Source organism: Leopardus geoffroyi, chromosome B3 (genome assembly GCF_018350155.1).
Source record: "Leopardus geoffroyi isolate Oge1 chromosome B3, O.geoffroyi_Oge1_pat1.0, whole genome shotgun sequence".
Classification (NCBI taxonomy): Eukaryota; Metazoa; Chordata; class Mammalia; order Carnivora; family Felidae; genus Leopardus; species Leopardus geoffroyi.
In genome coordinates, this window is record NC_059337.1 from 36,380,717 (window position 1) to 36,407,880 (window position 27,164).

Here is a 27,164-nt window from a genome sequence, read left to right on the forward strand (position 1 = left end):
ACCCCATTGTGAATTGAACTCGGCCATCAATGGGTCTTATTCTAGACAGAGCTGAATTTTGATCTTCAATCAATAATTTACATCGGTAAAATACAATTTTAGGAAAAGTTATTCTAAAAGTTTATTAGTATTTTTGAATGAAACTACCATAATTTTGAATTTTCTTCAAATCTAACAGTATAATTATATGACATATTAATATCAGAATAGAAATGAGTCAGAATTATGAATATTTATGTATATATCATCCAATAAAGCTATCTGCTCTCCACATTAGAATAATTAAACCCATGAAAACAGGATCCCCATTGCCCCCACAAATCTAGCAACAGCTCACAAATGCATTACAATACCTCATCTCTGCTAATAATTATTATGATGTACTGGGATAACTTGTCCAAGCAAAACCTTTCTCTAGAGATAGGAACGGGGCTTAGTAACAGTTTTATCAGTCCACGTTAGTTTGAGGCTCTGAGAATAATGTCGTAAAAACCCCAAGGTGGCAGAATATAAGAAGTGTAACTAGCATTAATATAAGATGTTAGAGTACAGGGGCACCTGGGTGGCTCAGTTGGTTAAGCATCCGACTTCGGCTCAGGTCATGATCTCGCAGTCCATGGGTTTGAGCCTCGTGTCATGACAGCTCAGAGCCTGGAGCCTGCTTCCGATTCTGTGTCTCCCTCTCTCTCTGTGCCCCTCCCCTGCTCTCGTTCTCTCTCTCTCTGTCCCTCAGAAATAAATAAACGTTAAAAAAAAAAATTAAAAAAAAAAAAAAAGTTAGAGTATAACAAAGTAGAAATCTTAAGTCTTATTGGGCATCATGGCTGTGTTGTGGCCCAGAAAGAAGAGAGAAAGGCAAAAGAAGGGCAAAAGAGCGTATCTCTCAGTAGAACGTCTTACCCACTTATGGGAAGTACTCCACTAATATTAAATCAGAAAGTGCCTAATTCAGTCACACTGATCTAGTCACAGTGTTCATGGTTGCATACATTTTCAATTTAATCTATTGGCTTGTGTAACCTACATGGCAACCTAGTCTTCCCACAGTCTATAGCTTGTGCTAAAAATTATCACTAACTAGCAATCACTGATGGGTAGGTCAGTCATGCCACCTCATCTATCCTCAAACCTTCATGGGACATACTTAGGCTTAAAACAAACAAACACCAAATTACATGTGAATGATAAAGGAAGTTTGCTGATTTTTGAGGGCGTAGGGGGAAAGGCTACAGGGAAAGGAAACATTTAAAGACCAGTTTTACTATATGCCAGGTGCTACACATATTTCAGTTACTGAAATCAAACCCTAAGCAGGAGTTCTTGTTATCACCATCATATAGCTGAAGAAACTCTACAGAAGACAAATTATCAGCAAGCACACAGTGGGATTTAAACCTAGATTTATCTGGCTTCAGGGTGTTAGGTTCTTCTTATCATACCACAATAGCCTATTATCTGCTTCCAAATCACTATTTACTTTCTCACCAACTAGATGAAGAGTAGAATGATTTGCCCTTAGTTTGTGCAGACATCTTAAACTACTGACACTATGCAGCAACTTTTGAAATTAAAAATTGTTTCCGAAAAGAGGTTCTAAATGTATTCAGCTTAATTCTCCCTGACATTGAAAGCAATAATATAAAGAACTAGGGCAGCAGTGTTTTTTAAGGAGCAAAGAGCAGCAGCTTTTGTATCCAGAAAAGTTGAACAGCTATAGTGTAGCTAAAATGTTCTTTGAAGTGCTGTATAATATTTAACTAAAAAATCTGCTTCTTCTGAGCAATGTGTCAAACTCAGCATATGTTATGTAAATAAATCAGTTCAGAAAGGAGTCCTAGGCTTCTCCAGCTGTGTAACATTTCTCCCCTCATTAGGAAAGCAAGAGAAAGAAAACCTAATGATGTGTTTACTCTGCATGGTTCATGCATACGGGGATTTTACAGTACAGATTGGTGGAACTATCCTAAGAAGTTCTACAGAACAGCTGCTAATAACTTTTTATCAAGTTGACGCACTCCTGCAAAACAGAAATGACAGAAGGGGAAAAGTTCATCAAGTTGCTTGCTTATAGCAATTTTAAAGGTATAAAGGTATAAAGATAGAGTCTTTGGCCATGCAGAAAGTATGTGGAAGAAATCATATGTGGACATTGGCCCCAGATGATTTATATATATATACATACATACATATATACAAGTATATATACACAAGTGTGTGTGTGTGTGTGTGTGTGTGTGTGTGTGTGTGTGTATAATTTGAGAGAGACAGACAGAGACAGAGAGGGAATGAACGAACAGGGGAGAGGGGAAGAGGGAGAGAGAGAATCCTAAGCAGGCTCCATGTTCAGCATGGAGCCTCAATCCCCAGATCTTGAGATCATGACCTGGGCTGAGATCAAGAGTCAGATGCTCAACTGAGCCAGCTGCCCAGTGCCCTTAGAATGCAGTGTTGAGTTACTTCACAAGTAATGCAGAATGTATCACTTTGGGAAAAAAATGATTAAGGGAATGTGCTAAAAGGATCATGTGAGAACAATCTGCCAGGCTGTTGGGCTGTACTGTGAATTCTATTTGCTAGCCGAGTTTGTGTTTTTCTAATGTTTACAATAAAAAGAAACATCCAATATACTGGCCTTCTGATATTATATAATCTTTTGCAATTAAAAAGACATTGTAAGTTTAGCACCCGTATTTTAGATTTCTCTGAATAAACAGTTAACAGAAGTGCAGGGCAGGAGACAGGAAAAGTGGGACCTTTATAAGAAGGGAAGGAGAGGGGCGCCTGGATGGCTCAGCTGGTTAGGCGTCTGACTTTGGCTCAGATCATGATCCCACGGTTGGTGGGTTTAAGCCCTGCGTTAGGCTCTGTGCTGACAGCTTGAACCTGGAGCCTGCTTCAGATTCTGTGTCTCCTTCTCTCTTTCTGTCCCTCCCCAACTCATTCTCTGTCTCTGTCTCTTGTCTCTCAAAAACAAAAAAACCCCACACATTTAAAAAAATTTTTACAAAAGGGGGAAGGAGAGGAAGAGACTGGCAAGTCTGAGTCCTTATTAATATGCTCACATTTAATTCTCACAACTACAAAAGTGGGTATTATCTTCATTTTCCAGATAAGGAAACTGATAGGGAGTCAATTGTTGACTCACCCACCTTACTGGCCCTGCTCCCGCTGTCAGTTACCTCATTTCTGTGATTCGCAGTTTCCTCATCAGTGCAATAGGACTGGTACTAATCTACCTCATAGGTACCTCCTCGGGTGTCTACATGAGCTAACATATACATCTAAACGATGTGGAAACCTTAGTTCCATCTTCCTTCTTGCAGAGTAATTACTAATTTGTTCAGTCACAATCTGTCCAAAGTATAGTAAGACATACACAGCTGGAAACAAACCAGGTTAAAGGACTAGTAATCAATTTGCCATTTTACTACATTTTCATTATATTTCATTTCATATCCTTTATCTTCATACTACTACGGCATACTACATTAAAAAGAGTATGTCCCAAATATCAGCGTACCCTTCAAATTTGGAAAACAGTCAACAACTTTCTTCATCCCCTGATTTCTAACAGAGGGCTCAGAGCCCTCCAATGAGGTATCTCATATTTTATGTTATCCATGACTAAATAACCTATGAAGTAGTATCAAGAGAAAGCCATGTCACTCAAGATGATGTCATAGTAACACAGAAATTTTAAAACTAAACAGGTTACTAACATGAATGTTTACAGCATTTATTCATAATATTCTAAAACTGAAAACCCAAATGTCCATCAGCTCAGGTGACTACATAAAGAAACTGTGGTTCACCCATATAATGGAATACAACTCAGTAATAAACTAATACCTGATATCTGCAACGACATGGATGAATCTTTTTTTTTAAGTTTATTTATTTATTTTGAAAGAGAGAGACAGAGAAAGTGAGAGCAGGGGAGGGGCAGAGTGAGGGGAGGAGGAGGAGGAGGAGGAAGAGGAGGAAGAGGAAGAGGAGAAGGAGGAAGAGGAGGAAGAGGAGGAGGAAGAGGAGGAGGAGGAGGAGGAGGAGGAGGAGGAGGAGGAGGAGGAGGAGAGAGAATCCCAAGCAGGCTCCGTGCTGTCAGCACAGAGCCTGATGCAGGGAACTTACAAACCATGAGATCATGACCTGAACCAAAACGCAGAGTTGGACGCTTAACCAACGGAGTCATCCAGGTGCCCCATGGGTGAATCTTTAAAAGCATTTTACTAAGTGAAAGAAGGCAGACACAAAAGGTTACTAAATATATGATCCCATTTACATGACATTCTGGAAAAAAGCAAAATTACAGGGATAAAAATTAGATAAGTAGTGGTGGCAAGGGATTAAGAGGCACTAGGAACTTTGAGGGTTAATGGAAATGTTCTAGATTTTTATTGTTCTGGTACAGGTTACATGACTGTATACATCTGTCAAAACTTATCTAACTGTACATTTTAAAAGGACTGCATTTTGGGGGTGCCTGGGTGGCTCCGTCGGTTAAGTGTCTGGCTTCAGTTCAGGTCACGATCTCACAGTTCGTGGGTTCGAGCTCCACACCAGGCTCTGTGCTGACAGCTTGGAGCCTGGAGCCTGCTTCAGATTCTGTGTCTCCTTCTCTTTCTCTGCCCTTCCCCCACTCTTGTTCTGTCACAAAAATAAACATTAAAAAAAAAAAAAAAAAAACTTAAAAGGAGTGCATTTTACTGCATGTAAATTATATCTCAATAAATCTGACTTTTAAAACTTGTAATTTATAAAATTAGTCAAGAATAAATGCATTTCAAAGGGTGTCTGGGTGGCAGTTAAGCATCTGACTCTTAATTTTAGCTCAGGTCATATCTCACAGTTCATGAGATTGAGCCCCATGTCAGACTCTGCACTATCTTCTTGGGATTCTGTCTCTCTCTGCCTCTCCCCTGCTCATGCCGTCTCTCTCTCCCCCAAATAAACATTTAAAAAAATATTTTTTTAAAGAAGAATTAATACATTTCTATCATTTTTTTTGAGTAATAAATGCTATGAATATACAGAAGTAACTTACAAAATAGGCCATAAACAAAAGGAGAGACTGTATTTGGGGGGTGGGGGCAAACAAGCTTTTGAGCCCAATACTCCTAGATTTCTATAGTGGTAATCTGGACAATCTTGGACCAGGTAATCGCAATTCTCTCATCTGTAAAGCTGAGATAATACCTTCTACTTTCTAAAGCAGTTGTAAGACTAAATGAACACTTAATTTGGTTCCCACCGCGTAGCAGGCAAAGAAAGGAAAATGTCAATGGATGAAGCGATACCTCTTTTTGAAGTCAATAAAGAGTAAGTTTCATCTATCTGTATCAGTTCATTTAATCAGCATCTATTTGTTAAACATCTATTATATGGTAAGTCACCATTTTCCCAAATAAGCATTATGAAAAAAGAGAGAATTATATGTCTCTCCCCCTGAAAAGAACACCGTTCTCTAAGTTTCTATAATTTTTATTATCTCATGAAAGTTGGTAAGAACAGCAATCAAGAAACAAACAGAATGATATATTAGTAAGGAAAATACATTTTATCAGCAACAAATGTGAATTAAGTAAGATTTAAGCTAAGGTTTCCCAAATGTACAATTTTCTGAGCAAACAGGAAGGTTACCAAATTGAATTAACTTCAGCACTGTAGGAACTTTCATTTAACTCCTACTTAAGACCTTACTGCATGCTGAGCAAAGGGTATGGATACTTTCTGGTGGTTTTTAAAACTGAGATGAATGTAAATTATCACAAAGAAATCCATTTACCTAAATAAATAAGGTGGTTGGAGTAGAAATGAAACTTATCTAAAATAGTATTTCTTAATGCACAAAAATATATTTCTATACATTTTCTAAGGGTTGAAGCTAACTTTTCACTGACAGTTATGTAAAGTCTCAGATCCTGGCACTAGGATCATTTATGATGGTAAACCTGAATTACAAATATTTAACAAAGAAAATTACATCTAGGATTTTTTCCCCAAATCAAAATCCTTTTCTCCATATACATATATATGTTTATTATGTATATTTCATATACACATACATACATATATTTTTTCTTCTGGCAACAAAGCCTATTGTATACTGAAGCACACGCTGCTTCATGTTTCTAAAAAATTATTCCTTCAGGGGCGCCTGGGTGGCTCAGTCGGTTAAGCATCCGACTTCGGCTCAGGTCATGATCTCGCGGTCCGTGGGTTCGAGCCCCACGTCGGGCTCTGTGCTGACCGCTCAGAGCCTGGAGCCTGTTTCAGATTCTGTGTCTCCCTCTCTCTCTGCCCCTCCCCTGTTCATGCTCTGTCTCCCTCTATCTCAAAAATAAATAAACGTTAAAATTAAAAAAAAAAATCATTCCTTCCGAACAGAATTTAAAGTATTATCCAACGTCTCATGAGCTTTAGGTTTCCAAGTGTGGCAAATACTGATTCAAGAATAAGAAATGAAGATAATACACAAATTTTCCCTTTGCTCTTCAGCCAACCATAAAGCAGAGATGGCCTTCCAACAACCCAATATGAATCTCTTCCTGTCATGTCCTATGATGCACATTTGTAATAAGGATAGAGATCATTCTTTGTTAGTGCTAAACTCCATCTCTGGGAAGCAGAGTGAATTTATGTAGGCATGTATATTTTGAGAGAGAAAGAGCAGGGTAGGAACAGAGAGAGAGAGCGAGCGAGAGAGAAAGAATGACTCCCAAGCAGGCTCCACGCTGACATCACAGAGCCTGATGCAGGGCTCAAACCTATGAAGTGTGAGATCATGAGCCGAGCTGGAATCAATCGGACGCTTAACAGACTGAGCGCCACCCAGATGCCCCAGAAACAGAGTGAATTTTAAAAGCTTAATATTATATACTGAATCTGAAGACATAATACCAATGTTTTCTACCCCCTTACTATTTACTGCCTACGGTACGAAAGGGAGAAGGTGTTCACATTTGTTATTGGCAACTATTTCTTGACTGAAAATTAAATTCTTCTGGCAGTTTCTTGGTATAAATTGATATGGTCTGAATGCAGAAACGAAACAAGGGGACTTTGTTTGTAAGCTAAAAACAAACAAGGTCATTGAAACTTTTATTTCTCATTCTCCACTTTAGTCACAAAGTTGACTAGTGCTCCACAACGGAGCAAAGGGGGTTATAGGAATTTGGGGGCTTCAAGACTTCTGGGGGTCATATGGAGTCTTTTACATGTTTTCCATATACTTTAGACCTAAACTCTCTGAGGTTATGGAGCACCCTAAAGATAAACATGTCCAACCTGAACATACTTTTCTATAAAGAACTCCTTAAGAGAATTCATAAAATTCTAAACCAGTATATCTTCCTGCAGTCTTTCCAGGAAAATGAGAAATTACCCTAAAATGCCCCAATATGGATATCCTACAATCTTTAATAATATCAAATGTTATTTCTTTACATTAAAAGAAAATTATTTCTCATTTGTATATCCTCTGCCTCATTCCTTAATGTCTACTGCAGCATATCCTCCACCAAAACAGAAACACTCTGAACTTATGATTTTGGACTAAAGTTTGTAACTCTCCAAGGATGAATTTCTTATATACCTTTGCTGTTGCGTTTATATCAGAAAATAAAGTTCTAAGAAAGAAAGAAAGAAAGAAAGAAAGAAAGAAAGGGAAAGAAAGAAAAAAGAAAGAAAAAGAAAATTAAGTCCTTGAGGGGAGAAATCATGTGTGAACAGATTTTTCTCCCTGCCAAAGTGCCTAGGAGTTTTCTTTCCACATAATAGCCTAATTATTCCTGAAATACATTTGGATAAATTCCTATGAATGTAATTCCCACCTCAAATTCTACTTTGCTATCTCATCCTAAATATCCACCTAAGGAGAAGTAGCCAGTTTGGGAAGTGTAAAGGATCCTAAGCTCTGCAATAATGAAATACACATTAAAAAATCAACACGTTAATTAAAAAAAAAAAAAGTATTTTGAAATCTTTAAGACAACTGGCAGAATAAGATAAAAGTACAATTGAGCAATTTCTACTTTCACAACAAATAAACCTAAGAGGAAGGAAGGAAAATGGGCACATGAGTTTACACACACACACACACACACACACACACACACACACACACACACACCATGCACTCACACCAATCCCAATGTACCAAGTGATAAATCAAGATCTTTACCTGGAAAAACATTTTGTAATATAGCACAATATTATGTATCTCATCTAAGATGCTACTGCCTAGAAATATCATTGATTATTTTTAGCATTTTCTTTCTTTTTTTAATGTTTATTTATTTGGGGGAAGGGGAGAGAGAGAGGGAGAGGGAGGGGGAATGAAGGAACGAAGGAACGAACCAGCAGGGGAGGGGCACAGACAGATGGAGACAGAATCTGAAGCAGGCTCCAGGCTCTGAGCTGTCAGCACAGAGCCCGATGCAGGGCTCAAAATCACGGACAGTGAGATCATGACCTGAGCCGAAGTCGGATGCTTGACTGAGCCATCCAGGTGCTCTGAAATATCACTGATTATTCAGAATATAATATTACACCTGGATCAGCTACTGACTGTTAGAAAAGCATTAATGACTGTTCAACCATACTCTCCTATCAGATTGATACTATTGGTTTGACATATCAACATACTAGATACATATAGGAAGTTGTCCTCTAGCTCAAATAATTAGAATATTATTTTTATGCAGATAAAAGGGAACTATGATCACTCTGTCAACAGTCTGTTTTATTCCATTCAAAGGTTTGTATGAAAGGCAGAAACACCTATATACCCTAAATAAGAAAAACTTGTAAGGCATACATAAAGATATTGAAAAGGTCTTTCAAGAGCTAAATAACAGAGAACACTAATAACATAAATATGAAATGGGGGCATTTGCTGTGAGTTTCAAGAGTTCAACGAATACTCCACCAATTCACCTGATTTTTTAGGAATGACTGGAAAATAAATGGTAGAAGCAAAAACAAAACCTGTCTCCTTGGAAAAATTTGGTAAAATTTAGATATTTTTGTCTTCAAAAATCTAAAGTATAATAAAATCTGTCTCTCTCTGTCCACTTATCCACACCCAAAGAGAGCACTAGGAGAAAAACTGATTTTTGTCAGAACTGCAAAGTGGATTTGAATTCTTGACCATTTATTCGCTTTTTCAAATATTTATTTTCGCCGTCTTGTTTGAATTATCTATATATCAAGTATTCCATCTGAAATACAGGCTTTTTTACTTAAAATTTTTTTTTTCAACGTTTATTTTTATTTTTGGGACAGAGAGAGACAGAGCATGAACGGGGGAGGGGCAGAGAGAGAGGGAGACACAGAATCGGAAACAGGCTCCAGGCTCTGAGCCATCAGCCCAGAGCCTGACGCGGGGCTCGAACTCACGGACCGCGAGATCGTGACCTGGCTGAAGTCGGACGCTTAACCGACTGCGCCACCCAGGCGCCCCAGGCTTTTTTACTTTAGAAGGGAGTCCTGAGCCACAGAACATAGACACTCTCTAGAAGCTAGAAATGCAAGCAACAGGCAATTCCTAAAGCCTCAAGAGGAATGCAATTCTGCCGATACCTTGATTTTAGTCCAGTGAAATCCACTTTGGACTTCTCACTTCCAGAACTATAAGATAATTAATAAATTTGTGTTATTTAAAGCCACTACATGGTAATTTGTTACAACAGAAATAGAAACCTAATACATCTAGCAATTCGTAAGTCTCAATAATTATTTTTACTGATCCCTGGTTGTGGATACTTACACAGAATCGGCACCTTAATACTACTCTGATAATCAGGTTTGGTAGGCATAATCTTTTGGTTAACAAGACAGAAAGTCTCAAATCAAAGAAAACATTAAAATGAAAAAACAGCAATAAATCATGCCTCCCACGGTAGACTATAGGTCAAACATGTATTACTGAGAGAATGCTGAAGTTTGCGACTATGTGCGTTTGCCTACTTCTCCTTTTAGTTGTACTGCTTTTCCTCCATCTATTTGAAACTCCTGTCATTAGATGCCTACAGATCTAGGACTGTTATAGCCTTTTGACAAACTGACCCCTTTTACGTCATGAAATAATTTTCCTATTTTTTGTTCTGAAATCTACATTATCCAGTATCAATATAGGAACTCCAGCTTTCTTGTGATTACTGTTTACATGGTGTTATCTTTTCTATCTGTTTACTTTTAACCGGTATCTTTATATTCAAAGTGGCTTTCTTATAGACAGTATGTAATTGAGTCTTATTTTACAACATTTAATCAGGTAGTGGAGCATATAGACCATTTAATGTGATCACCAATATGGATGGATTTAACTCTGTTTTACTATATCTGTCTTATCTCTGTTCTCTTTTTCTTTCTTTCTTTCCATCTTTTGGTGTTTTTTATGATTCCATTTTAGCTCTACCATTTTTAGCTCTACCTCCTTTTTTTTGCTTTTAACTTCTACTTATAAACACCATAATGTGTTGTTATTCTTGTTCTAAACAATTGTCTTTAAGAATATATGAGGGGAAAAAGAATTTTATATCCACACACATATTTACCATTTCTTATACTCTTCATTTCCTTTTGTGGATACAAATTTCCATCTGAGATTATTTTCTTTCTGCCTGAAGAACTACTCTTTTAACATATCTTATAGCATAAGCCTGCTGGTAACAAATTCTCTCAGCTTTGTTTATATTTTGCCTTCAATTTGGAAACATCCTTTTTGCCAGGTATAGAGTTCCAGGTTGAGTTTTTGTTTTTCTTCTTCTGGTACTTTACGGATGTCATTTCTGGCATGCATAGCTTCTGACAAGTCTGTAGTGATTTTTATGTTATTGTTCATCTGTGATTTAAAGTGGTATATTTTCCTCTGGCTGCTTTTAAGGTTTCTTTCAAGATTTTTGTCACTGGTTTCAACAATTTAATTTTTGTGCCTGGTTCTTCTGCTTGGAAATTTGTGAACTTCTATAATCTGTGGGTTTACAGTTTTCATCAAACTTGGTAAATATTTGCCTTCTATTTTTTGAAATATTTTTTTGTCTCCCGATCTCCTTCTAAAACTTGTTATACTTGTGTTAAATAGCTTAATGTTGTTCCATAGCTCACTGATAGGTTTTTTCCAACTATTTTTTTCTGTTGGTATTTCATTTTAGATAGTTGCTATGTCTTCAGGTTTTAACTAATCTTTTTCTCCTGCAATGTCTGTTAATCTCATCTGCTGTATTTTCCACTTCAGAAATTTTATTTTTCATCTCTGAAAGTTCTATTTGGGTCTCTCTTTTGAAAAACAACTCCCACTTCTCTCATTGACATGTTTGTTTTCCTTTACTCTCTTGAACATACGGAGTATAGTTATAATCACTGCTTTAATGTCCTTGTCTGCTAATTTGATCATATGTGACATCTTTCTCTCTTCCTATTGGTTGATTCTTCTTCTGGTTTTGGGTCACATTTTCTGCTTCTTTGCATGGCCGGTAATTTTTTATAGGATGCAAGACATTAAGAATTGTTGGGTAATGAAATTTTTTCAGATCTGTTATGGATATTTTTACCTTTCATGCTTTATCTTCACTACTGCATGTTTTTTAAAGCAGAAAATGGTATTTATAGAAAATATGAGTTGACAAATGAATTTGTGCAATTTACTTTTTTGTCTACGACAAAATTTTAAGTGTATAGCACAACATAAGCACAATGTTGTACACAAGATTTCTAGAACTTTTTCAACTTCCATCACTGAAACATTATACCCATTAAATAGCAGCTACCCATTTTCCCCTAGCTCCAGCCCCTGGCAATCACTACTCTACTTCCTGTTTTTCTGAGTTTGACTACTTTTAGATACCTCATGTAAGAGGAATCATGCAGCATTTGTCCTCAAGGTTCATTTATGTTGCTGCCTGACAGAATTCCTCCTTAAAGGCCAAATAATATTCTACTGTACATACATATCACCATTCTCATCTATTGAGACACTTGGGTTGCTTCCACCTCTTGGCATCTGTGAATAATACTTCAATGAACACAGAAGTGCAAATCTCTCTTCAAGATCCTGATTTCAACTACTTTAGGTAAATACCCAGAAGTGAGATCGCTGGATCATACGGTATTGGATTTTTCTGAATTCCTGTGTTGTTGAGCTTTGTTCTGGGTGTAGTTCAATGGCCTGGAAACAGTTTGATAGTTTCAAGGTTGACTTTTTAAACTTTGTTAGGTGGGACCAGAGTACAACAGTTCCCCCTCATCTGTGGGAGATGTTTTCTAAGACACCCAGGGGATGTTTGAAGTGGAGCTTAGTCCCGAAACCTATGTGTGTTTTTTTCCTAAACACATATACTTCTGCTAAAGTTTAATCTATAAATTAGGCTCAGTAAGAAATTAACAACGACTAAAAATAGGACAATTATGACGATATACTATAATAAAAGTTATGTGAATGTGGCCTCTCTCAAAATATCGCACTATACTCACACTTCTTGTGATGATGTTAGACAATAAAATGCCTATGTGATGAGATAAAGTGAGGTGACTGACACAGGCACTGTGATGTAGCATTAGGCTACTGCCAACCTTCTGAGGATACCTCAGAAGCAGAACCACCTGCTTTTGGACCACAGTTGACCATAGGTAACTGAAACCACAGAAGTAAAACCGCAGATAAGGAAGGGCTACTACTGTAGCTTTTGGTCTAGAGCAGTGTCCTTGAGACTTTATCCAGTGCCTATTAGGAGGTCGTTCCACTCTGGCTAATGTGGCCAACTTACTCTCTGTGATCTCTGAGGGCTTTTCCTCCTACTCCTTCCAGTGGTTCTTTTCCTAGTGTTGAGTGGTTACTTCACATGTATACACAGATTGATAGCCAAAGACTTGAAGAGGCACTCTCCAGGTCCCTGGAGTTCTCCATTTCTATACTGCTTTCCTTTCCAATATTTTGCCTTAAATTTTTAGCTTGTCATCTCTGAACCCCAAACTCAATCCTGTGAGGCTCCTGGGTTGTTTAGGTTCCCTCTGTCGGCACTGTGGCTTAGAAACACGGTGGACTCACCCGCATTCATTTCCCCATCTCTCAGAGATCATTATCCTGGATTGACTTTTAGCCAGTATGTGAAAAACCACAACTAAGAAAGAAGTGAAGTTGAGAAGTCAATTCTTACCATTAATACGTTCTATTTGATAATTATGCCATTGCTTTGCTCCAACATAAAAAGCCTCACTTGTATTTATACCTGACTTCATGGAGGCATGTGTTAATTACTAAACTATCTCATAAAATGTTATTATTCTACAAAGTACATTCTTTTTTTTTAATTTTTTTTTAATGTTTTAATTATTTTTGAGACAGAGACAGAACAAGAGCAGGGGACAGGCAGAGAGAGAGGGAGACACAGAATCCGAAGCAGGCTCCAGGCTCTGAGCTGTCAGCACAGAGCCCGGCGCAGGGCTTGAACTCACAGACCGTGAGATCATGACCTAAGCTGAAGTCAGATGCTTAACCAACTGAGCCACCCAGGCACCCCAGTACATTCTATTTTTGTAAATGTTTATCCATTTTTGAGAGAGACAGAGAGAGAAAGAGGGAGAGAGGAGAAGAAGAGGGGAGGGGCAGAGAGAGAGGGAGACAAAGAATCCAAAGCAGATTCTAGGCTCCGAGCTGTCAGCACAGAGTCCAACATGGGGCTTGAACCCATGAACCGTGAGATCATGACCTGAGCTGAAGTCCGACACTTAACCCACTGAGCCACCCAGGTGCTCCTACAAAATACATTCAAAATCAAGCATGACTGAGAAAGAATCTTCCATGGAAATGCAAAGTTTTCTTTATCTCATCTTATAAACTGAACATGTACATTTTTGGCTAACTCTCCAAGTATCATTTTCATTTTTTTATTAAAAATTTTAAATACACTTTTTATCACAGTATAATATAGTAATGAATAGCTTAATTTTCATGAAGTTAATGTGCCTCTGAAACCAATACCCAGATCAAGAAATATAGTACAAGAACACAAGTCTGGTTTAACATTCAGAATTCAAATTAAAAGAAAAAGAGAGGAAACCCATACCATGTCAATAGCTTTTATCATATAAAAGCATTTGATAAAATTTAGTCAGCATTTTATTTAAAATGCTTAGAGCAAACTATCGGAATAGAACTTTCTTAACCAGATACACAGAAGATTCCCTGTTATTTCCCTGTCACATCTTTCCCCCAAAGAAATAATTCTCCTGACTTCTAACACAATAAATCAGTTTTGCCTATTTTTGAACTAAGTGGAATCACAATGTGTACTCTTTTGTGACTGGCTTTTTCTCCTGAACATTATGTTCCTGAGGCTTATCCATGTGGCTGTGTACTACAATAGTTCATTTATCCTCACTGCTGTATGGTATTCCATTGTACAAATAATACCAGTATTTAGTTATCCAGTTTGCTGGCTTTGAACATTTGGATGGATTCCAGTTTTTGACTGAATGGGTATTGCTCTATGAACACTCTTACACATGTGTTTTGGAGAACATATGTTAGCATTTCTGTTGGATATATACCTAAGAGTGAAATTGTAAGGTCATGTGGTATAAGCATGATTAAGTTCAGCTTTAGTGAGAAAAAAATTTAAAAAAGTATTAACCAGAGTGGTTAAAGCAATTTATATTCCTACCAGCTGTGGAAAATGAGTTGCAAATACAATACATCCTCATCAACGTTTGATAGCATCAGTCCTTGAATTCTAGCCATTCTGTAGGATAGACAGCGATATCACATCATGGGTTTAATTTATACACTGCAAATGAATAATGAGATTGAGGATCTTTTAATATGTCTGTATGCTTTCTGAAGACCTTCTGCTGCGAATTGACCATTTAAGTGTTTTGCCCATTTTCCTATTGGGTTGTCTGTCTTCCTATTGCTGTATAGGAGTTTTTAATATATTCTGGCTGAGTATTCTGCAAATACCTTTTGTTCCAAATGCAAATATCTTTTTCTCACTCTGTGGTCTGCCTTTTCAATCTTAACTGTAGTTTAGTGACAGAATTTCTTTTCTTTTCTTTTCTTTTCTTTTCTTTTCTTTTTTCTTTTCTTTTCTTTAAGTAGGCGTCACACCCAGCATAGAGCCCAATGTGGGACTTGAACTCATGACCCTGAGATCAAGATATGAGCTGAAATCAAAAGTGGGACAGTTAACCAACTGAGCCACCCAGGTGCCCCAGTGAACAGAATTTCTTAATTTTAATGTATATTCCATGCGAAAGGAAAGGAAAGGAAAGGAAAGAAAAGGAAAGGAAAGAAAAAAAAGAAAAAGCTGGGGGAGTAATACTTACATGAGACAAAACAGACTTGCAAACAAACATTGTAACAAGAGCCAAATAAAGGCATTACATAACGATAAACATATAATCTTCCCAGACGGAATCGGGAAGAAACAGAAAATCTGAGCAGATTACTGGCTATGAAATTGAAACAAACAAAAGTCTAGGACCAGATGGCTTCACAGGTGAATTCTACCAAACACTTAAGAGTAAATGCCTCTCCTTTCCAAACTATTCTAAAAAAAATGGAAGAGGAAGAAATGCTACCAAATTCATTCTATGAGGCCAGCATTACCCTGGCACCAAAACCAGACACTACCAAAATTAAAAAAAAAAAAAAATTATAGGCCAATATTCCTGATAAACACAGATGTAAAAATCCTCATAAATATATTAGCATACTGAATTCAACAATACACTAAAAAGATCATTCACCACCATCAAGTGGGATTTATTCCAGAGATGCAAGATGGGTCAGTACCTATAAATCAATCAGTGTGGTACACCATGTTAACAAAACAAAGGATAAAAACCATATCATCATCTCAATAGATGTGAAAAGCCCATTTGACATAATTCAACACCCATTCATGATAAAAAATTCTCAATAAAGTAGGTATAAAAGTTCTCAAAAATACCTCAACATAATAAAGGCTATATATGACAAACCTACAGCTAACATCATACACAATGGTAAAAAACTGAAAGTTTTTCCTTTAAGATCAAAACCACGACAAGAATGCCCACTCTTGCTACTTTTATTCAACATAACAATGGAATTCCTAATCACAGCAATCAGACAAGAAAAAGAAATAAAAGGCATCCAAATTGGTAAATAAGTAAAACTGTCACTACCTGCAGATGACATGATACTGTATATAGAAAACCCTAAAGACTCCACCAAAAAAAAAAAAAAAAAAAAAAAAAAAACATGAGAACTAATATGTAAATTCAGAAAAGTTGCAGGATACAAAATTAATATATAGAAATGTGTGTTTCTAGACATTAATAACAAATTGCCAGAATAATCCTATTTACACTTGCATCAAAAAGAATACAATACCTAGCAATAAATTTAACCAAGGAGGAAGGAGGAAGAAGGCCTATACTCTGAAAACTACCAGACACTGATGAAAGAAATTAAAAATGACGCAAACAGGGGCATCTGGGTGGCTCAGTAGGTTAAGCATCCAACTTTGGTTCAGGTCATGATCTTGCAGTTTGTGAGTTCGAGCCCTGTGTCAGGCTCTGTGCTGACAGCTTGGAGCCTGGAGCCTGCTTCAGATTCTGTGTCTGTATCTCTTTCTCTCTGCCCCTTCCCTGCTCATGCTCTCTCTCTCTCTCAAAAATAAATAAACATTTAAAAAAAATTTTTAAATGATGCAAACAAGTGGAAAGATAAACCATGCTCACGGATTGGAAAAATTGGTATCATTAAAATGTCCATACCACCCAAAGCAATCTACAAATTCAGTGCAATCCCTATCCAAATTCCAATAGAATTTTTCACCGAACTAGAACAAATAATACTAAATATTGTTATGGAATCATAAAAACAAACAAACAAACCCAAATAACAAAGCAATCTTGAGAAAGAAAAAAGCTGGAGGTATCACACCCACATTTCAAACTACACTACAAAAACTACAGTAATCAAAACAGTACAGTACTGACACAAAAAGAGAGACATAGATCAATGGGACAGAACAGAGAGCCCGGAAACAAACCCATGCTTATTCAGTCAATTAATCTTTAACAAAGGAGGCAAGACTATACAATGGGGAAAACACAGTCTTTTCAATAAATGGTATTGGGAAAACTGGACAGGTACAAGCAAAAGAATGAAACTGGACCACTTTCTTATACCACATACAGAAATCAACTCAAATGGATTAAATACCTGAATGTAAGACCTGAAATCATACAACTCCTAAAAGAAAACACTGACAGTAAACTCTTGAACATCAGTCTTATTCATATTTTTTTGGATCTGTTCTTCAAGCTAGGGCAACAAAAGCAAAAATAAACTGGGGCTAGCACCGACTAAAAAGCTTTTGCACAGTGATGGAAAGCATCAACAAATTGTAAAGGCAACCTACTAAATGGAAGAAGATATTTGCAAAGGATATTCTAATAAGGGGTTAAATCCAAAATATATAAATTATAGAATTCGTATGAAAAAAGCAAACAATCGGATTAAAAACCAGGCAGAGGACCTGAACCGAAATATCCAAAGAAGACACACATGGCCAGCAGACATATGAAAAAATGCTCAACATCACTAATCACCAGGGAAATGCAAATCAAAACAGCAATAAAATATTACCTCACAGGTGTCTGAATGGCTAGTTAAAAAAATCAAAAAACAAAATAAACACAAACAAAAACAAGAATAACAAGTGTTGGTGAGGATGTAGAAAAAAGAGGCCCTCATGCCCTGTTGATGGAAATGTGAACTGGTACAGTCAGCACGGAAACTAGTATGGAGGTTTCTCAAAAATTTTAACGTCGAAATACTGTATGATCCAGCAATTCCACTTCTGGGTATTTCCCACCCAAAATTCAAAAAAAAAAATTCAAAAAAAAAAAATACATGCAGTCCTATGTTCACTGCAGCATTATCTGTAATAGCCAAGAAAAGGAAGCAACGTAAGTGTCCACTGATAACATGAATAAAAAAGATGTGGTATACGAATAAAATGGAGTATTATTCAGCCATAAAGAAAGAATTAAATCTTGTCACTGTGACAACATGGATGGACCTAGAAGGTATCATACTAAGTGAAACGTGTCAAAGAAAGACAAATATGATTTCATTCATATGTATAATCTAAAAAAAAAAATGAACAAAAACAACAAAACAAAAACAGACTCATACATAGAGAAAAATGGGTGGTTGCCAGAGGGGACAAAGGTAGGGGGTGGGCAAAATAGGTGAAGGGGATTAAGAGGTACCAACTTCCAATTATAAAAGAAATCAGTCAAGGGACACCTGGGTGGCTCAGTCAGTTTAGCGTCCGACTTCAGCTCAGGTCATGATCTTGCAGTTTGTGAGTCTGAGCCCCGCGCCGGACTCTGCGCTAAGAGCTCAGAGCCTGGAGCCTGCTTGGGATTCTGTGTCTCCCCCTCCTTCTGCCCCTCCCATGCTCGTGCTCATGCTCTGTCTCTCAATAATAAATGAACGATTAAAAAAATTGTTTTAAATAAATCAGCCACAAGAATGTAAAGTAAGGCATGGGAAATATAGTCAATAATTTGTAGTAATTTTGTATGGTGACAGATGGTAACTACACTTACCATGGTGAACATTTTTTTTAAATGTTTGTTTATTTTTGAGAGAAAGAAAGGGGGAGACAGAGTGTGAGTGGGGAGGAGCACACAGAGAGGGAGACACAGAATCCGAAGCAGGCTTCAGACTCTGAGCTGTCAGCATAGAGCCTGACGTGGGGCTCGAACCCACGAACCATGAGATCATGACCTGAGCCAAAGTAGGACATTTTTAACCAACTGAGCCACTCAGGCACCCCCATGGTGAACACTTCTTAATGTATATAGATGTTGAATCACTATGTTATAGACATGAAGCTAATATTTATCAATTACATTTCAATTAAAATTTTTTAAAGATGTTTTCTTCTAGAAGCTTTATTGTTTTACTTTTCATATGTATTAACTCATCTATATTTATTTTTTTTGTGTGGTTTGAAGTCAAGGTCAAGATTCATCTTGTTTTCTCCACGTGTATGTCTAATAAACCCACTACAATTTATTAAAAAGAATATCCTTTCCTTCTGCACTGCAATGTTATCTTTAATATAAATCAAATGACTATACATGCATATATCTGTTGGGCTCTTTTCTTGTGGCGGAACCACATTGTCGTTATTATAGTCACCTTATAACGTCTTGGTATCTTGTAATATAAATCCTCCAGTTTTGTTATTCTTCAGTATGATTTTGGCTATTCTTGGCTCTTTGCATTTCCATAATTTAAGAATCAGCTTCTCCATTTCAAAAAAAACTAAACTAAGAAACAAATCTGGGATTCTGTTAGAGACTGCATTGAATCTACCTGGGGAGAAGTGTAGAGGTCTTTTGTTAGATGTTTGGATATTTGGTGTTTTTGATACATTGACAGGGTTTCATTTTGGGCTTATAGCTGGTATTCAGGCCTAAAACTGATTTTTATTATGTCAATTATGTATCTGGTCAACCCTGCAAAAATTTCACTTTTTAATTCTATTAGTTTGTAGACTCTTGAATTTTCTTTGTAACAATCATGTCATCTGTAAATAACTGTAGTTTTCTGCTTCCTCCCTTAGTGCACTGAGTAGGCCAGCACTGTCCAACAGAACTTTCTGTGGTAATGCGAATGTTCTATATTTGTTGTGTTTGGTGGCCACTGGCCACATGTGCCTAGATGTGGTATGCGGCCAGTTTGATTGATGACCTATAATTTTAATTGAAATTTCAATTGCGAAATAAGGTATTAGACAGCTTAGGTCTAGGATCTCCAATATAATGGTGGACACAAATGGTTATAGCAGTCACCCCTGTTTTATTCCTGATCTTGAGATAAATGTTTTCAACATTTTACCACTATGTGATGCTTGCTATAGATTTTGGGGGTGGCACGGGTAGAACTCTCTATCAGACTAAGGAATTAACATTCTACTGATGGTTTACTATAAGCATTTAATAAAATCATGAACAGATAAATTTTATCAAATGCTTCCACTTGATAAAACCTATTGAGATGATGTAATTCTCTCTCTTTTTTGTTAATTTGGTTATATTCACTGAGTTCCGAATGTTAGATCAAATTTGTGCTCCTGTATTAAATTCAACTTGGTCATGACATCTACTTCTGTACCTACCTATCTATCTACTTAGACTTGATTTACTAATATATTGGAATTCGTTCACCTATATTTACAAGAAAAATAGACTTGAAATTTTTTATAATGTCCTTATCAGGTGTTGATACTAAGGTTATACAATCCTCAGAACAGGTTGGGAAATATTTTCTTTTTATTCTCTGAAGGAGTTTTAGTAATACTGATGTTAGTTCTACTGAAAATTCTTGGAAGAATTCATTTGTGAAGCCATCTGAGCCTAGAAATTTATGTGCGGAAACATTCCAAATTATAGACTCAATTTCATTAATTAATATGAAACTATTCAGATTTCTAATTTTTTGAAAGTTTTAATAAGTGCTGTTTTCCTAGGAATTTGTCCATTTCACCTAAATTTTCAAATCCATTGGCATAAAGTTATTTTAAAAATCTTCTTCTTTTTTTTAACATGTGAAGTATCTGCTAAAATGTCCCTTTTTCATTCCTGAAACTAGAAGTTTAGGGGTGCCTGGGTGGCTCAGTCAGTTGAGCATCTGACTCTTGATTTTGGCTCAGGTCATGATCCCAAGGTCATGGGCTCAAGCCCTGCAACGCCCTGCAACAGTCTCCACCCTAAGAATGGAGCCTGCTTAAGATTTTCCCTCTCACCCTCTGATCCCTCCTCTGATGGGTACACACACTCTCCCTCTGTCTCTCTTTAAAAAGAAGAAGAAGAAGAAGAAGAAGAAGAAGAAGAAGAAGAAGAAGAAGAAGAAGAAGTAGTAGTAGTAGTAGTAGTAGTTGTTTATGCTTTTATTTTTTTCCTTCATCAATACTCTGGGGGGGGGAGTTACTGTTTTTATTAAAAGTAGTGATTGTGTTGATTTTCCCTTTTGCACTTTCGTTTTCTACTTTATTAATTTTGGCTCTAACTTTTATTGTCTGCATTCAACATTCTTCATAGATTGCTTCTTACAAGACTTTGCTTGGTCCTAAGTCTTTGCTCAAAAAAAAAAAAAAAAGAAAGAAAAAGTTATCCCGTTTTTTTTAGTGTCTTAGAAAAAATAAGTTGCTGGCTGCCCTGATTAAGCTATCTAACAGTTCATTCTATTGGCTGTGTTTTTAGAAGTTTCCTCTGCAATACCTACTCTAGTATCAGCTCTATAACGAGCAATTAATATTTAAGACTAGTGAGTTATGTTGTTATAGGGCTTCACTAACACTTCACTAATACTGATATTTTCTCTCCAAAGTATGCTTATATATAAATAGGGGGCCCCTAATGATTAATTGGATACCCTTACTGTAGAACATACAAATTAGGCTAGTCAGGATAATCAAGGCCTGGGGGAAGTCACAAATATTCTTGATACTTTTAATGACTTTAGCAAAACAAATTTATTTCTTGCTCACACATGGTCTCCTAACTCAAATTACATTTAAACAATCAATCACCATTGATTTAAGTAAGCAATAATTTTATATGTGAGGTGTGTGTGTGTGCCTTTTTTTTTTTCCTATTGACATGCATTCAAGAATATACTCATTAGTTGGCATGCTTACTCTGGCTGAAGACAGGAAATCTATATTTAAAGTCCTGATTTACAGATTAGGAATATACATGAACATGAAGTCCTTATAAAGTTTCTATGCAGCCATGTTTGGATTTTCATTAAGGAGTTGGGATTCTTCGTAGTATAAACTTTCCTGCTTGGCAATTTAGCCTTACTCCAAAGACCCCATTATTTCTATACTGCTATGCAATAAACACTATAGACAAGGAAAAAACGCTACATTTAAAGGGACTGATTGGCTATATTATTGCCTTGGATTTTCCTATCTTCTGCATTGTACATCTATCTGTGGGACAGACAGGGCTTATACAGACTAGGAGGCTTATGAGATCTTTAGAAAAATATTCTATTTTCAATGTCTATCTTAGTACAGTATCCAAAATTCTATCTAGCTTGACAGTTCCAACAATAGCAGTGTTTGGAACTTTGCCAAAATCAAGTTTATTACTCATGAAATAGTTCTAAAGTGTTAATAGTTTGGAACGAAAGTGTTATTTGTGTCAAAGAGCTAATTTTTATCCAACTCACCTAAAGATAAGGAGTTTAGCGGTCACAACCACAAGATTGTCTAATCACTATAATAACAAAGAATTGAAATGGGTGTGTGTGAGGTCTGATGAATTTAAAGCCCGAAGTCCAACAAAATTCTGAAACTTCACATATATAACACTGGGAAGCTGTATAGCATAGTAATTAAGGATGTATGCTTCCAATTGCTCCTTATGGGTTTGAATCTTACCCTGTCACTTATTAACTCTGTATTTAAGAAGGTGATTTAACTTGTTTACATATCAGTTTCCTCACATACCATATGGGTTTAAAGAGTAACTACTTCAGGGGCACCTACCTGGGTGGCTCTGTTGGTTAAGCAACCAACTCTCGATTTCGGTTTACGTCATGATCTCATGATTCGTGAAATTGGGAGATCAAGTCCTGCATAGGGCTCTGCACTGACAATATGGAGCCTGCTTGTATTCTCTCTCTCTCCTCTCTCTCTGCCCCTTCCCCCACTCTCGCATGTTCTCTCAAAATAGATAAACATTAAAAAAAAAAAAAACTACTTCATAGATTGGGATTAATGAGTTAATGCATGTAAAGGGTTTTAGATCAATGCCAGGCACACAGAAAGTACTCAATAAATGTTAATAAATCCACCACAATCCACCATCTTAAAAAAAAAAAAGTGAGAAAAAGAATTTTTAATTAAAAAAGTCAAAGTTCAAAATTTTAAACCTCACAGCAAGTTGTTCATATACTTTCAACCTAATGTCTACCAAAGTTTCAAAACCTTTATCATTCCCCAAAACATTACTATTCCTTATACATGACGATCCAACCAACAGTGTTTATTGAACACCTACTAGGCACTTGGACATAAAGACAAGAGGCATTACAACTGCTATTAAAAACCTTATAATCAAATTTAAAATTTTTTTTTTAATGTTTATTTATTTTTGAGAGAGACAGAGACAGAATGCGAGTGGGTTAGGGATAAAGACAGAGGGAGACACAGAATCTGAAGGAGGCTCCAGGCTCCGAGCTGTCAGCACAGAGCCTGACACAGGGTTCGGACTCCTGAGCTGTGAGATCATGACCTGAGCTGAAGTCGGATGCTCAACCGACTGAGCCATCCAGGTGCCCCAAAACCTTATAATCATTTTAACAAATTATTTAGAGAATTAGACCATACATAATCAGATGCTGAACTCTGTGGTAAAGAACATACATCTTGACTAAGATGACAGGGAATTCCATGAGAGCTGATACAAAGGTGCCTAGTGTACTGCAGGCATTCCCAGTACTAAGGGCTTACTCCACATTATGCTAAGCATAGAGAGGTCCAAATAATCTAACCCTTCCCTATTTCCCTCCTGCAAAAAAGAAAAAAAAAAAGGTTAAAAATATTTGGCTAATGTTATAGTCTTTTATTCCTAATGGCAAGAAGCATATTTTTTTTTACATGTACTGTATTACTATAGGTATATAGAGTACTCTCAGCACTTAAATTCACCAGCACAGTTGTGCTGGGCTGCTCATTCTGAAAACAAAAAAACAAAACAAAAATCCCTATTTATTGGTTAGAACCAGAAAAGAAAAGTAGACCAACTATACCATTTACATTAGTTTTAGTACAGACATAATTTCTGGCCTAAGAATCACAGACGTGGAATTAATCTTAGAAACCACAGTCTAGGGGCCCCTGGGTGGCTCAGTTGGTTAAGCATCCAACTTCAGCTCAGGTCATGATCTCAAGGTTCATGAGTTCAAACCACGCGTCAGGCTCTGTGCTGATAGCTCGGAGCCTGAAGCCTGCTTCAGATTCAGAGTCTCCCTCCTTCTCTGCCCCTCCCAGGCTCTCTCGTGCTCTCGCTCTCTCTCTCAAAACTAAATAAACATTAAAAAAAAATTAAGAGAAAAAATGTTTAAAAAGAACCCACAGTCTAATTACTTTACAGACAAAAGAATTTAAGATCTAGAGGAGTTTAATGCTCTGTCCAAAGTCACACGATTAGTATTGGCTGTACCAACATTACAATTCAACTGTGCTGATTCCTAATGGTGTACTTTCCTTTCCAACCTACTGCCTGTATAGATCTTCGTGTAACACCAAAACAAATAAGTAAATAATAAGTAAATAAACAAGTAATGTTTTTACATCATCCTACTTAATATTATACTTTTCCCTAAAATATTAACAAAAGAATAATGAATTCTTACCAGATGTCAACTAACAGCACTTCTAACAAAAGGTCTGTAGTTTGACTGCTTATATATACTGAAACAATTTCCCATACAATTTTATCATATTTGAAGTATTTTCTATATTTATTGATTTGAGAATTTTAATATGCTAGAAATACTAAATAACTAATGACTGGCGTATAGATGGATTTACACTAAATGTACAATAAGATCACTAATACAATGAAAATGTTAAGGAAAAACTCTTACAACTGACACCAATTCTACATATAGTCGTTAATTTTGACAGTATAACATCACTATGGGGTAAAATACCATTCAGATAAAGATTAAACTAGACTTAATCAGACTACTAAAAAGTTACTAGTTACTAGAAGTGTGAAGTTTTGAAATAATTATTTTTTACTACTAAGCAATTCATACACGTATTATTTCTGATTCACACACGATTTTTATCAAGAAAGCTAATTATCACTAACATCACTAGAATCCTTTTTGAGACATAAATTGGAGACTCAATCGTCATTAGCATTAACATGTTTTATGCATTAACATGTATTATGTATTAACATGTGTTATTATTAATTAACATGTATTATGCTGGCAGTTCCCTCATATAACCTGTATAAAATAAGTCTTCCAAAAGCGAGGTCCCTTAAGGTTGAAGAAAACACTACCAAGGTTGAGGTAATCTCAGTCTTACCTAATTATTAGTTTCTCTCCCAGAGGTTTAATGTTTAGAGATTTTCTAGTAATTTCCATTATTTTCTTCATTTTAGGAGAGGCAGTATAATGGGTAAGCATAGGCTTTTAGCTCAAAAAACAAAAGGTTCAAAATCCGACTCTGCCACTATTAGCTGTTACCTTAGATACATTTTATTTGTTAAAATGTGGGTAATTATACATACCATGTAGGCTATTGTGAGGACTAAGTTAAATAACGTGGAAATTACAGCACCTGATTTGGAGTCAAGCAAAGAACAGCTGCTCAGAAGTTAAACTATGGAGGCGCCTGGGTGGCTTAGTTGGTTAAGCTCCCGACTTGATTTCAGCTTCAGGTCATGTCTCACAGTTCATGAGTTCTGTGCCCACAAGCACATACCCTGCTTGGGATTCTCTCTCTGCCCCTCCCCTGTTTGTGCGCTCTCTCTCTCTCTCTCTCTCTCTCTCTCTCTCTCTCTCTCAAAATAAATAAATAAATAAACATTAAAAAAATAAAAATAAAAAGAAGGGGACCGCCTGGGTGGCTCAGTTGGTTAAGCGTCTGACTTTGGCTCAGGTCATGATCTCATGGTCTGTGAGTTCAAGTATGTCGGGCTCTGTCCTGACAGCTTGGAGGCTGGAGCCTGCTTTAGATTCTGTGTGTCTCTCTCTCTGCTCTTCCCCTGCTTGTGTTCTGCCTCTCTCTCTCAAAAATAAACATTAACAATTTGTTTTTTAAAAGTGAAACTCCATACTTCCTCAATTCCCCAAATTCAGAAATGGTGATTTCTTTCTTTTCTTTCTTTCTTTTTTTTTTTTTTAAGTTTATTTACCTTGAAAGAGAGAGACCGAGTGGAAGGGGAAGAGAGAGGGGGAGAGAAAGAATCCCAAGCTTGAACCCACGAATCTCAAGATCATGAACTGAGCCAAAGTCAGAGGTTTAACCAACCGAGTCACCCAGGCACTTGAAATCATGATTTCGATACTGGAAGATAAAGCTGATACTGTCAACTGTCACACATGCACAACTGCTTGTGGCTGCCACTTCTTGGAATCTAAAGCAAAATCAACCGAAGTCACAAAGTTCACCTTCCTAATCTGTAAATACGGAAGAAGCTACCATCAAAACATTAGAAAACAACCCCCCCCCTTCCTCTTTTTTCCCCTGTTGTTCCAAGGAAAATGGAAAGAAGGAAATAAAATATATTTATAGCATAAATATATTTAGCACACCCCCCACACACACAAGGCTGCTTTTTCTTATCTAGAACTTATTTACAAAGAAAGTCTGAAAAGGTAGGTCAATATAAGTAATATACAGTGACCAGAGCAGCCACTATAGAAAGGTTAAAATTTCCAATTTAAACTTTGCTAGTTTAGGGGCACCTGAGTGGCTCAGTGGGTTGAGCATCAGGCTCCATGCTTTGCATGGAGCCTGTTTGGGACTCTCTCTCTCCCTCTCTGTTTGCTCTTCCTCTGCTGTCTCAAAATAAATTAATTTTATTTATTTATTTTTTTTAATTTTTTTTTTCAACGTTTATTTATTTTTGGGACAGAGAGAGACAGAGCATGAACGGGAGAGGGGCAGAGAGAGAGGGAGACACAGAATCAGAAACAGGCTCCAGGCTCTGAGCCATCAGCCCAGAGCCTGACACGGGGCTCGAACTCATGGACCACGAGATCGTGACCTGGCTGAAGTCGGACGCTTAACCGACTGCGCCACCCAGGCGCCCCATCAAAATAAATTAATTTTAAAAGACTTGCTGGTTTAAATTCAAACTGCCATGATCATACTAACAACAACAACCCAGGTTCAGCTACTAGAATCATCAGTAATGTAATCACACTATCAAACAGGATATTTAAAGAGACAGGCTCATTCTGGTGGTGCCTGGGTGGTTCAGTGAGTTGAGCATCCAACTCTTTATTTTGGCCCAGGTCATGATCTCGCAGTTGGTGGCATCGAGCCGCACACTGGGCTCCATGCTGTCAGCTTGGGATAATCTTTCTCCCTCTCTCTCTCTCTGCCTCTCCCCTG

The 27,164-nt window shown here is 36.9% G+C and overlaps 1 protein-coding gene across 3 annotated transcripts in view; it reads right to left on the reverse strand.

Annotated features, from left to right (window-relative positions):
• Positions 1-27,164, reverse strand: part of GLCE (glucuronic acid epimerase) — a 116,127-nt gene that overhangs the window by 24,748 nt on the left and 64,215 nt on the right. Inside the window, exon 2 of one of the 3 annotated variants that reach the window (XM_045449279.1) lies at positions 9,583-9,630. The exons of the other annotated variants lie outside the window; for them this stretch is intronic. The gene's annotated coding sequence lies outside the window, so the exon portion shown is untranslated. The remainder of the gene's footprint in view (positions 1-9,582; positions 9,631-27,164) is intronic. 3 annotated transcript variants of the gene reach the window in all.